Source organism: Capra hircus, chromosome 18 (assembly GCF_001704415.2).
Source record: "Capra hircus breed San Clemente chromosome 18, ASM170441v1, whole genome shotgun sequence".
Lineage (NCBI taxonomy): Eukaryota > Metazoa > Chordata > Mammalia > Artiodactyla > Bovidae > Capra > Capra hircus.
Window position 1 is genome coordinate 24,787,946 of NC_030825.1, and position 16,040 is coordinate 24,803,985.

A 16,040-nucleotide genomic window follows, 5' to 3' on the forward strand; every position below is an offset into this window, starting at 1 on the left:
CCAACTGAGCAGCTGATCACATACACAGCACTGTAGACTGGAATGCCTTTTTACCTTAAAATATGTCCTGCAAACAGACTGGACCTTCTATTTCTCCCCCCTGTGCTATACAGTAGGTTCTCATTAGTTATCTACTTTATACACAGTAGTGTATGTATGTCAAGCCCAATCTCCCAGGTTGGTGTCCATGTGTTTGTTCTCTATGTCTGGGTCTCTATTTCTGCTTTGCAAATAGGTCTGTCTGTACCATTTTTCTAAATTCCACATATGTGGGTTAATATGAGATATTTGTTTTTCTCTTTCTGACTTACTTCACCCTGTATGACGGTTTCTTGGTCCATCCATGTCTCTGAAAATGGCCCAATTTCATTCTTTTTTATGGCTGAGTAATATTCCTGTGAATACTTTAATTCATTAATTTTCACAATAGCTCTTGTAGTAGGTTGAATGGTGACACCCAAAAAGATATGTCTAAGTTCTGTGAATGTGACCTGTTTGAAAAAAGGGTCCTGGCAAATGCAATCAAGTTAAGGGTCTTGAGCGGAGATCATCCTGGATTATATTGGTGGGTCCTAAATCCGATAACAAATGTCCTAATAAGAGATAGGAGAGGGAGACAGGGAAGAGGAGGTCATGGGAAAACAAAGGCAGAGACTAGAGCGTCACAGCCACACACCAGGGAACTCGGGAGCCACCAGAAGGTGAGGGAGGCCAGAAAAGATTCTTCCCTAGAGCCTTTGGAGGGAGCATGGCCCTGCCAGCTCCTTGAATTTGGATTTCCAGTCCCCAAACTATAAACCAATACATTTTGGTTGTTTTAAGCCACCCAGTTTGTAGCAATTTGTCATGGCAGCCCTAGGAAACTCATACAGTCCTATAAATTCAATAGAATTATTATCCCCATTTTTCAGATGAGGAAACTGAGGCACAGAGAGATTAAGTAACTTGCCCAAGGCCACTGAGCCAGTAAGGGGCAGAGTCCAGATTCAAATCCAGACTCAGTGCTCTTTTCTTTTCTTTTGACTTTATTTATTGACTTATTTCTTTTACTTTTAAATTTTTGGCTGCTGTGGGTCTTTGTTGCTGCACACGGGCTTTCTCTAGTTGCGGCAAGTGGGGCCTACTCTCTAGCTGTGGTGGGCAGGCTTCTTCTTGTGGTAGCTTCTCTTGTAGCAGAGCACAGGCTCTAGAGTTTACCGGCTTCAGTAGCTGTGGCGCATGGGTTTAGATGTCCCACGGCATGTGGAATCTTCCTGGATCAGGGATCGAACCCTTGTTCCTTGCCTTGGCAGGTGGATTCCTAACCACTGGACCATCAGAGAAGTTCCAGACTCAGCCTCTTAACCATGATGTCCAACAGGGAGAGGTTATGCGACTCGGACACTGTCCCTCAGCTGGTATATGGCTGAATCATGATTTGAACCCAGGACACTGACTGCAAAGTACACGGGATTCCCCTGAGGCTGTAACATCACTTAGCTCTCCAGTCCTCCCTAAAGGGCCCTCTTTGAAACCTATACCCAAGCTGCCTCTCTAGTGAAGCGGTGGTGGGCAGAGATGCAGGTCTCTGTTCCAGAACTTCCTCCAAGTAGGAGTCTCCTCCCTGCCGCCTTGGCCCGGCTTGAACTACAAGAGACTGTGATTTATACAGTGCAATCCGACACCTCCTCGCTTCATCTTCCCACAATTAAGCAGGGCCTGGTGGTGACAAACGGCCCCCACGCCCATGGCATCGCTGCTCCTAGGGACCCTGCTCTCCTCGGCAGCCCTCAGGAGCTAATTCATCCTTTTCTGGCTGCCCAGGTTGGAGCTGATAAATCAAGCCAGCTTGAGAGCCAATTACAAGGCCATCACTCAGTGGAGAGAGAAGATTGCCTGGAGTTTCTGAACTTCATATTTTATTGGAACAGCTGGCAGCGCAGGGCCACTGACCCCCTCGCCTCGGGAGAGACATGGTTTCTAATCCATCAACACAGCCCACCTGCCCGGAAGAGAGGCTGCTTCCCCTCAACCTCTCCAGGGCTTGGTGTTCAGTCCTCAGTGAGGGTCCACAGACACAGAGGCAAGAGGGTGGCCCCTGACACTCACCCCACCCTTGCCTCAGCTGCCTCAAAGCCTTCTTGCTTTCTTATTTCTGGAAATACAGTCAAGCATAACCCAATACCAGGCTTCCCAGGTGATGCTAGTGGTAAAGAACCTGTCTGCCAAGCATGAGACATGAGAGACACAAGTTCTATCCCTGGGTTGGGAAGATCCTCTGGAAGAGGGCATGGCAACCCACTCCAGTATTCTTGCCTGGAGAATCTCATGGACAGCCTGGAGACTGCAGTCTATGGGGTCCCAAAGAGTCAGACATGATTGAAGTGACTTAGCATGCACACAAAGCCCAATGCCAGGGCAGGGCTGACTCAGCTTTAAGTAGCTCTTTACAGTGTGACATTTCCAGTCCTAATCTAGGCTTCACCACTCAGTAGTTCTGGGACTACAGACAAGTTACTCATCCTTTGTTAGCTTCAGTTTCCTCATCCGTGAAGAGGGTCATGATTAAATGAGATAATATACACAGAGTGCTTGGATCTACACATGGTCCCTGCTTTGGGGGAAAAAAAAAAAAAAAAAGCCTTCTCATCATGAAGCATATTGTTAAGTTTCTGGGAACTTGGAGGAACAGGAGATGCTATGTGACAGGCCTGTGCAACGTGGGGCTTCAACCTCACCACACATAGACTTTGTGTTTACCCAGTCTTCTTGGGGTTCTTAAGATCAAGGCTGCCCTTCAGTAGTGGAGGGTAAGGCTGGCCATCAAGATAGCTTACCCTCCCTTCCAGCCCACTGAGCTTCTAATTTCTTCCTACAACCAGGTCCTAGGAAGGGAACAGGTACCTTCCTCATTCTGTACAAAAATATTAATTACATTTATTGAGAGTGAAGCCCTTACCCTGCTATGTAAGTTAGGGTTGGGTTATGCTTCAGAAAATAGAAAACCTTATTCATGATGATTTAAACCAGTGATTTTCAAAGTGTGCTACCCATACCAGCACCATCAGCATCACCTGAGAGCTGCTGCTACTGCTAAGTCACTTCAGTTGTGTTGGACTCTGTGTGACCCCATAGATGGCAGCCTACCAGGCTCCCCCATCCCCGGGATTCTCCAGGCAAGAACACTGGAGTGGGTTGCCATTTCCTTCACCAATGCATGAAAGTGAAAAGTGAAAGGGAAGTCACTCAGTCAATTCCTCCTAACACCTAGTAAAAGGTGACCTTCCCTTTGTCTCCTCCAACTTGCCACACAGTTTGCTTGTTCTGAATTGAAATTCTGATTCCAATAAACTCATTTTGGCCAAAGATCTTATTTCATGCTGAGAGTCAACACCCTTAATGCAGGCTGGATATCCTGATGGCTGATCCTACTGGGTTCTATCTCTAGAGGTGACCTGAATCTGGGCTCCATTCCTGAGGGGTGATGCCCAGGTTGGGGGCCCGTCTCTGAGGGATGACCCCTGAGAGCATGTTAGGAAAAAAAATTCTGGAGCCCTCGACTCCAGGTCCACTGAATCAGAAACTCTTGGGGCTGGAGCCCAGGTATCTTTGTTTCAACCAGCTCTCCAAATAATTCTGATGCAGGCTAGAGCTTGAGAATCCCTGACTTAAACAAAAATAAGCTAATTCTCCATCCCCTAGAAGTAATCCAGAAACAGAGAGCCCAGGGCCAGTGTGACATCTCCATCTCTTTATTCCACCATCTTTGGCACATGGATCTATTCTCAAGAGCAGTTTATACTCCAGGAAGGCTGCTGGAGCTCCAGCTATCTAGTCTGCATTCAGCACAAGGAGAATGAAACAGGGAGGGGAGAGCAGTATGCTTGTCTCTCAGTTAAGGCAGACCCCTGTAATGTTCCTGGAAACTCTGCTACCACCAATAACTTCCACTCATTTTGCAGAGGTCATCTCTAACTTCAAGGGAGACCAAGGAGGATTGTCTTTTATCTGGGCACTTTGCTGCCCAGATAAAGACTCACAGGCCTATTGGTAATGAGAAAAGGCAAGTGGACATCGAGGGGGCATCTAACAGACTCTCCCACACAAACACTCTAACCTTCCCAACAGTTCTCACAGAGAGATGCAATTGTTTCTTCCACTTTATAAATGAGGAAAGTGACCTTCAGAGAGATCAATGCCAAGTAGTAAGAAGGAGCTAATTCGCTTTGACTGAACTACTTCATTCTCATACCCCCTACCCTGTATTATTGCTCTTCACCTTCAGGAGAAGCCTGCAGGGAGGTGGGGCAGGCATGGGCATGGGCTTATATAATTTTTTCCCTTTTCCAGACCCCAAAATTCACCCACCCTCTGGGAGCCAGAAAAGTGTTCAGGCCTGATTGGGGTGGAGAATTGAAAGGAGAGGAGGGAGGGGTCAGGCCCTCTCCAGAGTCCAGGAAGCCCCTTCTCTTTCCAGAGGTAAATAGTAAAAGTTAATTAGTAGGTCGTGCATGCCAGGAAAGTAATCCACAGGTTTTGGAGGCATCTGTTTCCAGATGCTCAGAGGGAATATTACTAGCTCCCTTCCACTCGAGCACTGAAGCTCGCACCTGCCTGGACTGAGAGGGCTCACTCAGCGGCGAGGGCCAGGGGTAGGGGCTTCCTTTCCCAGGCTTTCTAGCAAATTGCTTGATGCAGGCCCTTTGGGGAGCCCATGGTGCAGCCTCAAACAATAAGGTCATTCAGGGCAGTAGCCCCCACAGGCTTGTCCCTCATCTCAGGTGGAGTCACTGAAATATTTCAAGAAAATACTTCAGAATTGACCTTGAATGAGAAAACAAAGTAGGTTCAAAAACAAAGAGAATATTTAGTTTCAGGTCAGATGGGGGTTTTGAGGGGGCTTCCCCTGTGGCTCAGCTGGTAAAGAAGCCACCTGCAATGCGAGAGACCTGGGTTCGATCCCTGGATTGGGAAGATCCCCTGGAGAAGAGAAAGGCTACACACTCCAGTATTCTGGCCTGGAGAATTCCATGGACTCTGTAGTCCATGGGGTCATAAAGAGTCGGACTAGACAGAGCGACTTTCACTTTCATTTTTCACTTTCAAGAGAGGGATGCTGTGATTTTGAAGCAGTAGTAAGGCCCCCTGCTCTCTTCCCCAAATTCTCTCCCTCCCTCTTGGCCTTCCAGCCTTCTGAGGGCTCTGTACTCCATCCCTCTGAGTTAAACGTGGCGCTGTCTTTTGGGTTAAAGATTGCTCTGTTCAGGTCAGGGCAACACATGAAGTCACCAGGTACTCACCGAGGAGTGACTTTGGAACTTCTTTTCTGAACAAGAAGTCTTGGGGTCTCCAGAAATTCTGGAAGAAGGAAAAGGAAGAGACCCACGCCTAGTGTATCTGGGTCTTGGTGTCCATCTGTGAAATATGGGGCTGCCCCTTACCCTGGATCTTAAGTGTCTGAACTTTGACTTCCTGCTTTCACTAGGGCCAGGGTACTGGGAAGGCCCTAGTAAAAAAGCCCTAGGAAAATTTGTTTTTCCATTTTCTGTATATTATGATGTGTTGACATCTCACAAAACTTTTCCTGGTGGCTCAATGGTGAAGAATTTGCCTGCCAATGAAGGAGACACAGGTGCAATCCCTGATCCAGGAAGATCCCACGTGCCGCGGAGGAACTAAGCCCGTGCACCTCACCTAATTGAGCCTGTGCCTTAGCTCCTGGGAGCTGCAACTGCTTAGCCCCTACTCCACAACTACTGAAGCCCAAGCGCCCTGGAGTCCGTGTTCCCCGACGAGAGAAGCCACCTCAGTGAGAAGCCCACACATAGCAATGAAGGGCAGCCTCGCTCTCCACAACTAGAGAAAGCCCTTGCAGCAATGAAGACCCAGCATTACCAAAAATAAATAAGCAAATAAAATTTTAAAAAAAAAAATACTTTCTGTCTAGATTGCAACTGTTTTCCCCTGGTAGCCAATTCCTAGACAACAAAGGCCCAGTCGGGAACGGAACTGTGATATGAAAACCAGTCCGCCATCCCTTTTCTATGTGGCCTTGCACTCCAGGAGGCAACATTCCCCTGCCTTCGCCATCCCAGGGCCAGGCACCAGTCAGTGACAGGCCACCCCTACGGCCCACACCTGCTGAAATGACTCACCCCAGCCAATCTGAGGTGGTTCACCGTATCCTACCTTGCCTGTTCCCCGGGAACCCCAATAAGCGCAATGGCCTCAGTCCTCCCTGCCCCGTGCATTCTTCTGCCTCCTGTCACCCTGGTGTCCTTCCCAGGTGGCTCTGCATAGCATGCCAGGTCTCCTGTCTCTAGGACCCATGAGTATAAACATTAAACCTTGTTTTCCCAAGCCTCTTCTGTGTCTCCTCTTACGGTTGCCCCTGACTGACCATCTTTAAAAAAGAAATACAAAGCAGCCTGCCCTGGAAAACGGGGTCCTGATACTAGCATCTCATGGCTCTCAGTAGATTCAGAAGTAAATTTTCCCACAGCCTGGGAAGAATCCTAGCATCCTCTTAGGGATTATTATGAGGGGTCAGAGATGTGGACGCAGGACTGTGTGGCAAGGGATTTCCTCCTCATCCAGTATCCATATATTGCCCCAGATCTCCTGCAGTATATGGGATCATGTGATTATAGCTATTCTGTGAGCAGAAGCGGCAAGTATTACTGGGTTGGCCAAAGCATTTAAAAGCTGATTGTCAACCTACCAGTTGTCTCTTCTGTGATCATGGAGGCCTCATGTTAAGAGGGTGGAAGCTGTCTCGGTCACTTAGTCACTGCAGGGGAACCAGAAGCCCTGGAGAGCAGCTTCATTTCCATAGGAGTTTTCATGGGTGATGAACTTCTGTTGCATTTTGTTGCATGGAGATATGGATGCTGTTTTGTTATTGCAACACAGATGAACTCATCCTGATTAACACTGGGTGACTGAACTATTTAATACTAGACTGGTGATGAGTCCATGAACTCACTGGTTGGCCAAATGAGGAGGGTGTTTCTAAGTATAATAATGCGATGGAAGAATACTTTAACAGGCAGACTCTGTAGGAGGAACAAAATTTGTCTTAGGGGACACCAGGTTCCAAGGGTGAAGAATCAAGCCACCAGGGGAGGACCAAGATCTTTCAGAGGGAAGGTCAAGAAGTAGGGCAAGATAAGAGGGAGGAGAACCAGAGCAAGCAGAAGCAGTCAAGGCCCATCCCAGACTTTGTGTGGCATGAAAGACCCCTCCCAGGGGAGGAACAGCAGTAAGGGCTTTATATCAGCTCCAGTCTTGGAAGAGTTTGCAGTTAGCTCATAGAGGGATTGGGGGCAGGAGGAGAAGGGGACGACAGAGGATGAGATGGCTGGATGGCATCACTGACTCGATGGACGTGAGTCTGAGTGAACTCCGGGAGTCGGTGATGGACAGGGAGGCCTGGCGTGCTGCGATTCATGGGGTCGCAAAGAGTCGGACATGACTGAGTGACTGAACTGAACTGAACTGAATGCTGTAATATTACTGTAATATACTATAATATTACTGTAATAGGTACTATTCTCACCCTCCACCCACTATTATGGGCATAACTGAGAAATACACCAGGGATCCATGCCCTCTTCTAAAGAGCATTAGCTATCTTTAGAGTCTGAGAAGAAGAAAAGAAAGAAACACAGCCCCAATCTCCAGCTGGCATTCTGCTACAATAAGTCTATTATTTCGTGTACTCGGGACCAGGTCCTAGCATTAGGGCCAAGCCCCTCCCCGAAACAAGGAGGGCATCTCTCCGCCATGGCCACCAGCCAAACACAGCTCATTTGCTTCAGAACCTTAACAACAAACACACAAACTCCCAAACCCATGGGCCCCTGTCTTCCTCCTCCCCTGGCTGATGGGGGAGAGCAGGAAGGGGCTGAGGTTATTGAAATGCTATTTTAAACTCTAAGTCAATGTTAAGCAAAACCTTGAGGCTGATTAAACACGACCTTCGGGCCACAGGGCACCAGCTCAAAAAGGCAAACAGCTTCCACCCTCTCAGCAGCTCCAGGCTTGTTTATTGGTTTGAAAGCCCTTAAGGGGCTTGCCAAGCAGAGGGGCGAGCAGGGGGAAACTTTAATATCTAAAGGGAGAGATCAAAAGCAGTTGACATTTCTGGCAGAGAGCAAGCGCGTATGTATCTTTATATGTATAATGTTATAGCTGAGCAGAAGGGAACAGGCATTTCTTCTCTGGGTTAAATCACATCAGGCCACATGTTCCTGATCTTGACTGTGTTGTCTTATAATCCAACCAAATTTAACTGACATTGAGCATTTCTGATCTGAACAGTTAACATGGAAATTTGGCCCAAATAACTTTATATACATTCTGAACATGAACTCAGTTCAGGCATCAGAAATGACGGGAAAGACCCCTCCCAACTACCCTCCAGGGAGCCAGGCACGGGGCCCCTGGTGGGTAGGGCTCCTGGCACTTCATCATCCCTTTTGCTGATGTAGTTGCTAGGGAGACCACCTCCACAGGTGGGCATACTTTTTCCATGCCTAAACCTTGGGCTATGGGATTTGTTCTTGGGAACCCCAAAGAAGAGAGGTGACCTTGTTTTGGCAAAAGTATCTAGTGGGCCATGGAGTTGATCTCTGGAGGATATTTCTCGTATTTATTTACCTGGAGGTACCTGGTAACCCTGATGAGGAAAGTTTCAGTGAGGTGCTGGGTAGGAGGCAGGATGGCTTTGGACTATAAAAAATAGTGTGTGGCACAGAGTAGGTGCTTGGGGATTTGTGGAATAGAGGTTGAATAAATGAATGGGTGATAGGCTCAAGGAGCTGATTGCTCAAGACTCATCCTCCTTTTCTTGGGCTTCCCTGGTGTTTCAGATGGTAAAGAATCTGCCTGCAATGCAGGACACCCAGGTTTAATCCCTGGGTTGGGAAGATCCCCTGGAGGAGGGCACGGCAACCTCTCCAGTGTTCTCGCCTGGAGAATGCCATGGAAGAGGAACCTTGTGGGCTGCAGTTAATAGGGACGCAGAGTCGGCCAGGACTGAGCAACTAACACTTTCACTTTCACTTTCTTTCTTGCTAATTGAAACCCATTTTAGTTCCAGAAGGCAACGCACCCAGTCTCAGGAGATGAAACATGACGGATGTAAACAAATTGAGACAATCTTATTCTGTTTTCCTAGCATCCCATGCATCTAGGGATGGACATGTGGCCCAGTTGTGGCCCATGAGACCTAAGCGGAAGTCTGCTGGAGAGGTTCTGGGAAAGCTTATGCAGTCTTGGTTCAAGGAAACCAATGAAGTTACAATGTCTAATTCTTCCCTCTCCCTCTTTCTACCTTCAGGGAGGATTTACTGTGACAAAATGGCTAGTGGTCATTCAGTTTCATCTCTTTTAACCCACATTTCAGAGTTGCTTCTGAGAAGTATCTGCCTTCCCTTTATGCATCTAAATATGCCTCCTTCACTGACTTTCATCAGCGGTATGTGAAAGGGACAGATGCGTGTCAGTTCTGAGCCAAGGTTCAAGATACACCATCTCCGTGCTCTCTCTCTCCTTTCACTGGGTGGAAGTGGTTGACCTACAAGGCTCTAGGAGGCAGCAGAGCTACAAGATGGAAGGAGCCTGGGTCCGCAAAGCACCATGTAGTGTAGAAGGCCCCACCCAGTGATCAGAAACACCTGTGATGTAGGAGGGGGGAGGTGGTCTGGAGGTGAATTTCTAGCATGTTAAACACTAACATTTGGGGGATTATTCGTTACAGAGCAAATGCAACCTTAATAAACACATTTACTTTCTATATAAATTTAAGCAAATAGCTTAAATGCTCTGTGCCTCATTTCCTTTTCCTCAAATTGGAGTTATCTGTAGTACCTACCTCCTAGGATGGTTGAGAGAAATAAATACATAAAGCCCTTAGCAGGATGCCCATTACATAGCAAATGTTCATCACATGTTCAGTTCAGTTCAGTTCAGTCGCTCAGTCGTGTCCGACTCTTTGCTCAGTCGTGTCCTGGCACAGCACGCCAGGCCTCCCTGTCCATCACCAACTCCCGGAGTTCACTCAGACTCACGTCCATCAAGTCGGTGATGCCATCCAGCCATCTCATCCTCTGTTGTCCCCTTCTCCTCCTGTCCCCAATCCCTCCCAGCATCAGAGTTTTTTCCAATGAGTCAACTCTTTGCATGAGGTGGCCAAAGTACTGGAGTTTCAGCTTTAGCATCAGTCCTTCCAAAGAAATCCCAGGGCTGATCTCCTTCAGAATGGACTGGTTGGATCTCCTTGCAGTCCAAGGGACTCTCAAGAGTCCCTTGTTAATAAGTCTTATAAGTTAATAAGTCATTATATGTTAATAAGTCTTATTACAGTAAGTCCCTTACTTACGAATGAGTTCTGTTCTGAGAGCACGTTTGTAAGTCCTATTTGTTGATAAGTCCAACAAAGTTAGCCTAGGCACCCAACTAACACAATCAACTATATAGTACTGCACTGTAATAGGTTTATAATACTTTTCACACAAATAAGACATACAAAACAAACAAAAAATAAAACATTTTTCTTCTTACAGTACAGTACAGTACCTTGAAAAGCACGACCGCTGGCATACAGGGGCTGCCACCAAGTGAACGGGCAAGAAGAGGGAGGAGATGGGAGATGGGAGAGCTGAAGGATTGTCAGCAATAGGAAGCTGCGCTTCCGTCCATGCCTGACGCTGATGGAACGCATGTTTGCATCTTTGAAAGTTCACAAATTGAAGGCTCATATATAGGGGCCATACTGTGCTATTATTCTCATTCCTCAATTGGGAATGGATTCAACGACCCCTGAAGTCTCAGATCCTTGAGATGCCAAGATTCTCTAGGTGGCTCAGACCCTTAATGGGACGAGTAAAGATGTGTGTTCCAGGAACTGCTGTGTCTCCTGTGGAAGCAGAAATACCCACAATGGACCGGTAGACTAACAGGACTGAACTTTCTTCCTATCGCATCCGCTACCTCACACGTGCTGGGCTCCCGGAGTGCCTTCATTTCTGAAGCTGATGAAACATCAGTTGGAACTGAGATCTGGCATTCTGTAACCAATCTTCGCTTTCCAGTTTTACATGATTCGTGCTGTGAAACCAAGATGTTTAGCTTTTCTGTGGCTTCCTTTTATCAAGCATTGCTACCACCTCCTTTCACCCTGAAGGTGAGATGAGAAATACTATTTAAGAACCTTTGAACAAATTCTCACCTGACTTTGTAGTAAGGCAATACTTCCTCTCTGAGCAGAGGGACAGAGAGAGCCCGTTAGGAGTCAGAGGTGTAGCATTCCAGCCCTGATTCTTCCCTTGCATAGCTCTTCTCAAGCCTCATCTACAAAATGGGAATAATAATATCTCCTACTTAAGAGGACTACTGCTGCTGCTGCTGCTAAGTCGCTTCAGTCATGTCCGACTCTGTGTGACCCCATAGACGGCAGCCCAAGAGGCTCCCCCGTCCCTGGGATTCTCCAAGCAAGAACGCTAGAGTGGGTTGCCATTTCCCTCTCCAATGCATGAAGGTGAAAAGTGAAAGTGCAGTGGGGTGTAAATGAAGTACTATATGTAAACGCACTAGAACTGTGCCCGACACAGAACAAATACTTGATGTCAGCTCTAGTTAATGTTATGTTGCTGTTCTTATCACTGGACGCTCACCACAGGCGAGCACTGGACAGGAAGGCACAAAGCTGATCAAAACTCAGCCTCGTCCTCAAGAGTATCATTTGGTCAATCAAGAGAAACCAACGCATAAGCAGACAGTCGATCATAAGACAGGGCAGGAAGAACGTCAGTGACCATCAGTAACCCATCCTGGCCTGAGACCAGGGGAAGGTGATACTCTCTAAAGACTCCCACTAGGTGACTTCCAAGGTTTTAGCTGGATGCCTTGGGTCAGGTTCCTGTAGAGCAGAGCCCAGAACAGGGACTGAGGTAATTCATGTTTCTCAGGAGAAAGAGAATGAGGGGAGTAGGGTAGAGGGGAGGAAGGTGGAAGGTGTGTAAGAACTTGGTCTTACAGGGGAGGCCTGAAGCGTGAATTACAACTTACACGTGGTTTGATCCTCAGCCAAGACGTCCAGGTTTGGTCCCCTTCTATCGGTCAGTCATTGGCTGCTGGTTGCTGTCAGGAATTAGGGTGTTTAAACTCCCTGGGAAGGGGGCTTACCACTGGTCAAAGAAAACTGTCTGGACAATCCATGGGCACCTGTGAGCCATGGGTAGCCAGTACTCACAGTTGCTGAGGGTTGAGTGCACGAGCCTAGTAAAGAGATGTGAGTAGGAGGCCATAGGATCCACTACACTTTAGTCAGTGATTTTATAACACACGGGCTAATACAAGGCTTTTATTTAATCTTCATCAGTGAAGGACATCCCTAGTGGTCCAATGGTTAAGACTTGGCCTTTCAATGCAGGAGACGCAGGTTCGATCCCTGATCAGGGAGCTTAGATCCCACACTCCTTGCAGACAAAAAACCAAACCATAAAACAAAAGCAGTGTTGTAACAAATTCAATGAAGACTTTAAAAATGAGCTTTCCTGGTGGCTCAAATAGTAAAGAGTCTTCCTGCAATGCAAGATACCCAGGTTTGATCTCTAAGTTGGGAAGATCCCCTGGAGAAGAGAGGATGGGTACCCATTCCAGTATTCCTGCATGTAGAATCCCATGGACAGAGGAGCCTGGTGGGCTACACTCCACAGGTTCGCAAAGAATTGGACATGACTGAGTGACTAACACTTTCACTTTAAAAATGGTCCACATCAAAAAATTTTTTAATCTTCATCAGTAAAATGGGGGGAATAGTCCCCCCTTAGAAAGCAAATGAGAGGCTGAAACAAACCAGTGCAAGGCCACTGATGTTGCAAAACTGAGAACCAGGCCAGGGGGCAGGAGCCTGGGGAGGCACCTGAAGCCTTGCCCCACTAGTGCATCACTTGCAGGCCTGCAGATGGCCCAGGGAAGGTGGTCCTTCTCCCTCAGGGAAGATGAACCAAAACCCATCCCTGGGAGGTAAGGGAATGTGTGGACAACCTCCCATCGGGACAGCTGGGCCACTTCTGCTTCTTGATGTAGTAGCCTATTTCAAAGTTCATTGAAAGGTGGCCTTGAAGGCCTTGAAGGTGGCCAATTTCAAAGTTCATTGAAAGAATGAATGAAATCAATAAGTTCTCTGAGCCTGAAAATTAATGTTCATAGTAGCCATTTCATAATAGTGCTTCAAGGATTAAATCAGAGAAGGCTTAGCACAGTGCCTGATAGATAGGAGGCTTTCAGGAAACATTGTTGACGGACCGAATAAATAAGGATGATAATGGATAAACTCTATGAGCCTCTGTTTCTTCCCCTGTGAAATGGGGTTAACAACACCCACTCAGAAGAGTGATAAGAAAAGAAATAAGACGGCGGTGTATAGTGTCTGAAGCCTGGTGGTATCTGGTAAAGGTGGTGACATGAAGATGAAGTTAGATGATAAATGCCCAGGAGGTTAATCCATTGCAGAACCCACACCCATGTATTTTCTTGGGCTCCAAAATCACTGTGGACAGTGGCTGCTTCCATGAAATTAAAAGATGCTTGCTCCTTAGAAGAAAAACTATGACCAACCTAGATAGCATACTAAAAAGCAGAGACATTACTCTGCCGACAAAGGGCCATCAGTCAAAGCTATGGTTTTTCTGGTAGTCATGTATGGATGTGAGAGTTGGACTATAAAGAAAGCTGAGCGCCAAAGAACTGATGCTTTTTAACTGTGGTGTTGGAGAAGACTCTTGGGAGTCCCTTGGACTGCAAGGAGATCAAACCAGGGAATCCTAAAGGGAATCAGTCCTGAATATTTATTGGAAGGACTGATGCTGAAGCTGAAACTCCAGTACTTTGGCCACCTGATGCAAAGGACTGACTCATTTGAAAAGACCCTGATCCTGGGAAAGATTGAAGGCAGGAAGAGAAGGGGATGACAGAGAATGAGACGGTTGGATGGCATCACTGACTTGATGAACATGAGTTTGAGCAAGCTCTGGGAGTTGGCGATGGACAGGGAAGCCTGGTATGCTGCAGACCGTGAGATCCCAAAGAGTCGGACACGACTGAGCGACTGAACTGACTGAGTCTTAGTTGCGTCATGTGGGATCCATGGAAGAAAGAAAGAGAAAGTGGTTGTGCATGTACTGAGTTGGTAAACATTTCCCCTGAAACCCTCAGTTTGTGTTTCATGGCCAGAGCTGTGTGCACAACCCAAGCTTCGGAGAAGAATGGGAAAGCCATTTGTTTTAGTACAGAACGTAACTAACCTGGAAACAAACTGGGGTTCGAAGACTAGATCTAGAGTGGGGAGCTAGCAATTCTGCTTCCAAAATGGGAGGATAAGAAATTATTAACCACCTCCTGACACTAGCCCCTCACTACTGACACCCCAGCTTTCAGCTGTGGCAAACAATTAACTAAATTGAACCAAGAGCCTAGTATTGAAGAGTTAGCACTCACAATCCCCCATCTGAGAAGCAGCTCACTGTTCTCCCTGCCACAAGCTATTTATAGGAACTGACTTCTAATAAACACAGATTGGCAGCTGGGGTCAGCAATGCACACATATGGCTTTATTGATGCCTTGTCAATCAGCGGCTCTTATTTTGTTGTTTAATTTTTTTTAAGTGCATGTAAGCACTTTCCCTGCTAATAGCAGATTTATTGAACAGCTCCGCATTGGAGTTCATCTCCCCCATAGACAGTGGCAGCTGATTATCAACTTTGTGGCTTCAGGTCAGAGGATAAATTGACCCCGTATATAGGGCCCCTTCCAGGGGAATTGCAGAGGTCTAAACAAATTCAATACTGTCCAATAAAATGTCCCACCATCCCACCTTGGCATATCACACAGGGCCTCAGCTTTGCTGTCGAAGCAAGGGATGTCATTTGACAAATGAAACATCCAAGCGTGTGGTCCTGTTGGCCATTTTGTCAAGGCCAAAGGAGAAATCTCCTAATTGAGAAGTTCGGCCTCTCCTAGAAAGCAGACTTGTTCTGTCTGAGCATGGGCGCCTCCTGCTCTGATGACACTCTAGTTTAAAGCCATCCATGGTGCCCACCACCATTAAGCCATGCATTTGTGCTGGTCCCAGCCTGCCTCTTCTGCCTCGTTTCCTCCTCTTTGCCTCTCTCTTATTTATTTTTTTAAATTTACTTTTGGCTGTGCTGGGCTTTTGTTCCGGTGCTTAGGCTTCTCCCTGAGGTGGCTTCTCTTGCTGTGGAGCACAGGCTCTGGGTGAGTGGGCTTCAGTATTTGCGGAGTATGGGCTTAGTTGCCCCACAGCATATGGGATCTTCCTGGATCAGGGATTGAACCTGTGCCCCCTGCATTGGCAGGCAGATTCCCAACCACTGGACCGCCAGGGAAGTCCCCTCTGCATCTCTTGCACTGATTTCAGACAGATCTGTTGCTTGCTGATCCCTAAACACATGGTGGCGTCTCTCCTTTCACAGCCCGCTTGGTGATCTCCACCTGGAATGCCATCCTCTCGGTTCTGACTGGCCGTCCTCCATCCACAGCACCGTGACTTAGGAAGCTAGCTCTGCTCCTTCACAGTGGATGGGGCCCAGTCCTCCTCTGAAACAGAGTGATGGTATTTCTGGAAGCCCAGGTGATAAGGAAGAGGAAGAGGAGGAGGATGAAGGCAAAAGAGCTCTCATTATGCTGTATACCTGAAACTAACACAACATTGCGAATCAACTATACGTCAATAAAACAAATCTTTCAGATGCCACATATATGCACTAACATACAATATTCGTTTTCTCTTTCTGACTTCCCTCACTCTGTATGTCGCACTTTAAGTCCATCCACATCTCTACAAAAAACTCAATTTCATTCCTTTTCATGACTGAGTAAGGTTCCATTGCATATATGTACCACGTCTTTACCCATTCATCTGTCGATGGACATGTTCATGTCCTGGCCACTGTGGGAAGGGGGTGGGGGTGGTGGGAAGGAGGTCAAAGAGAGAGGGGATATATGTATACATATAGGTGATTCCCTTTGTTGT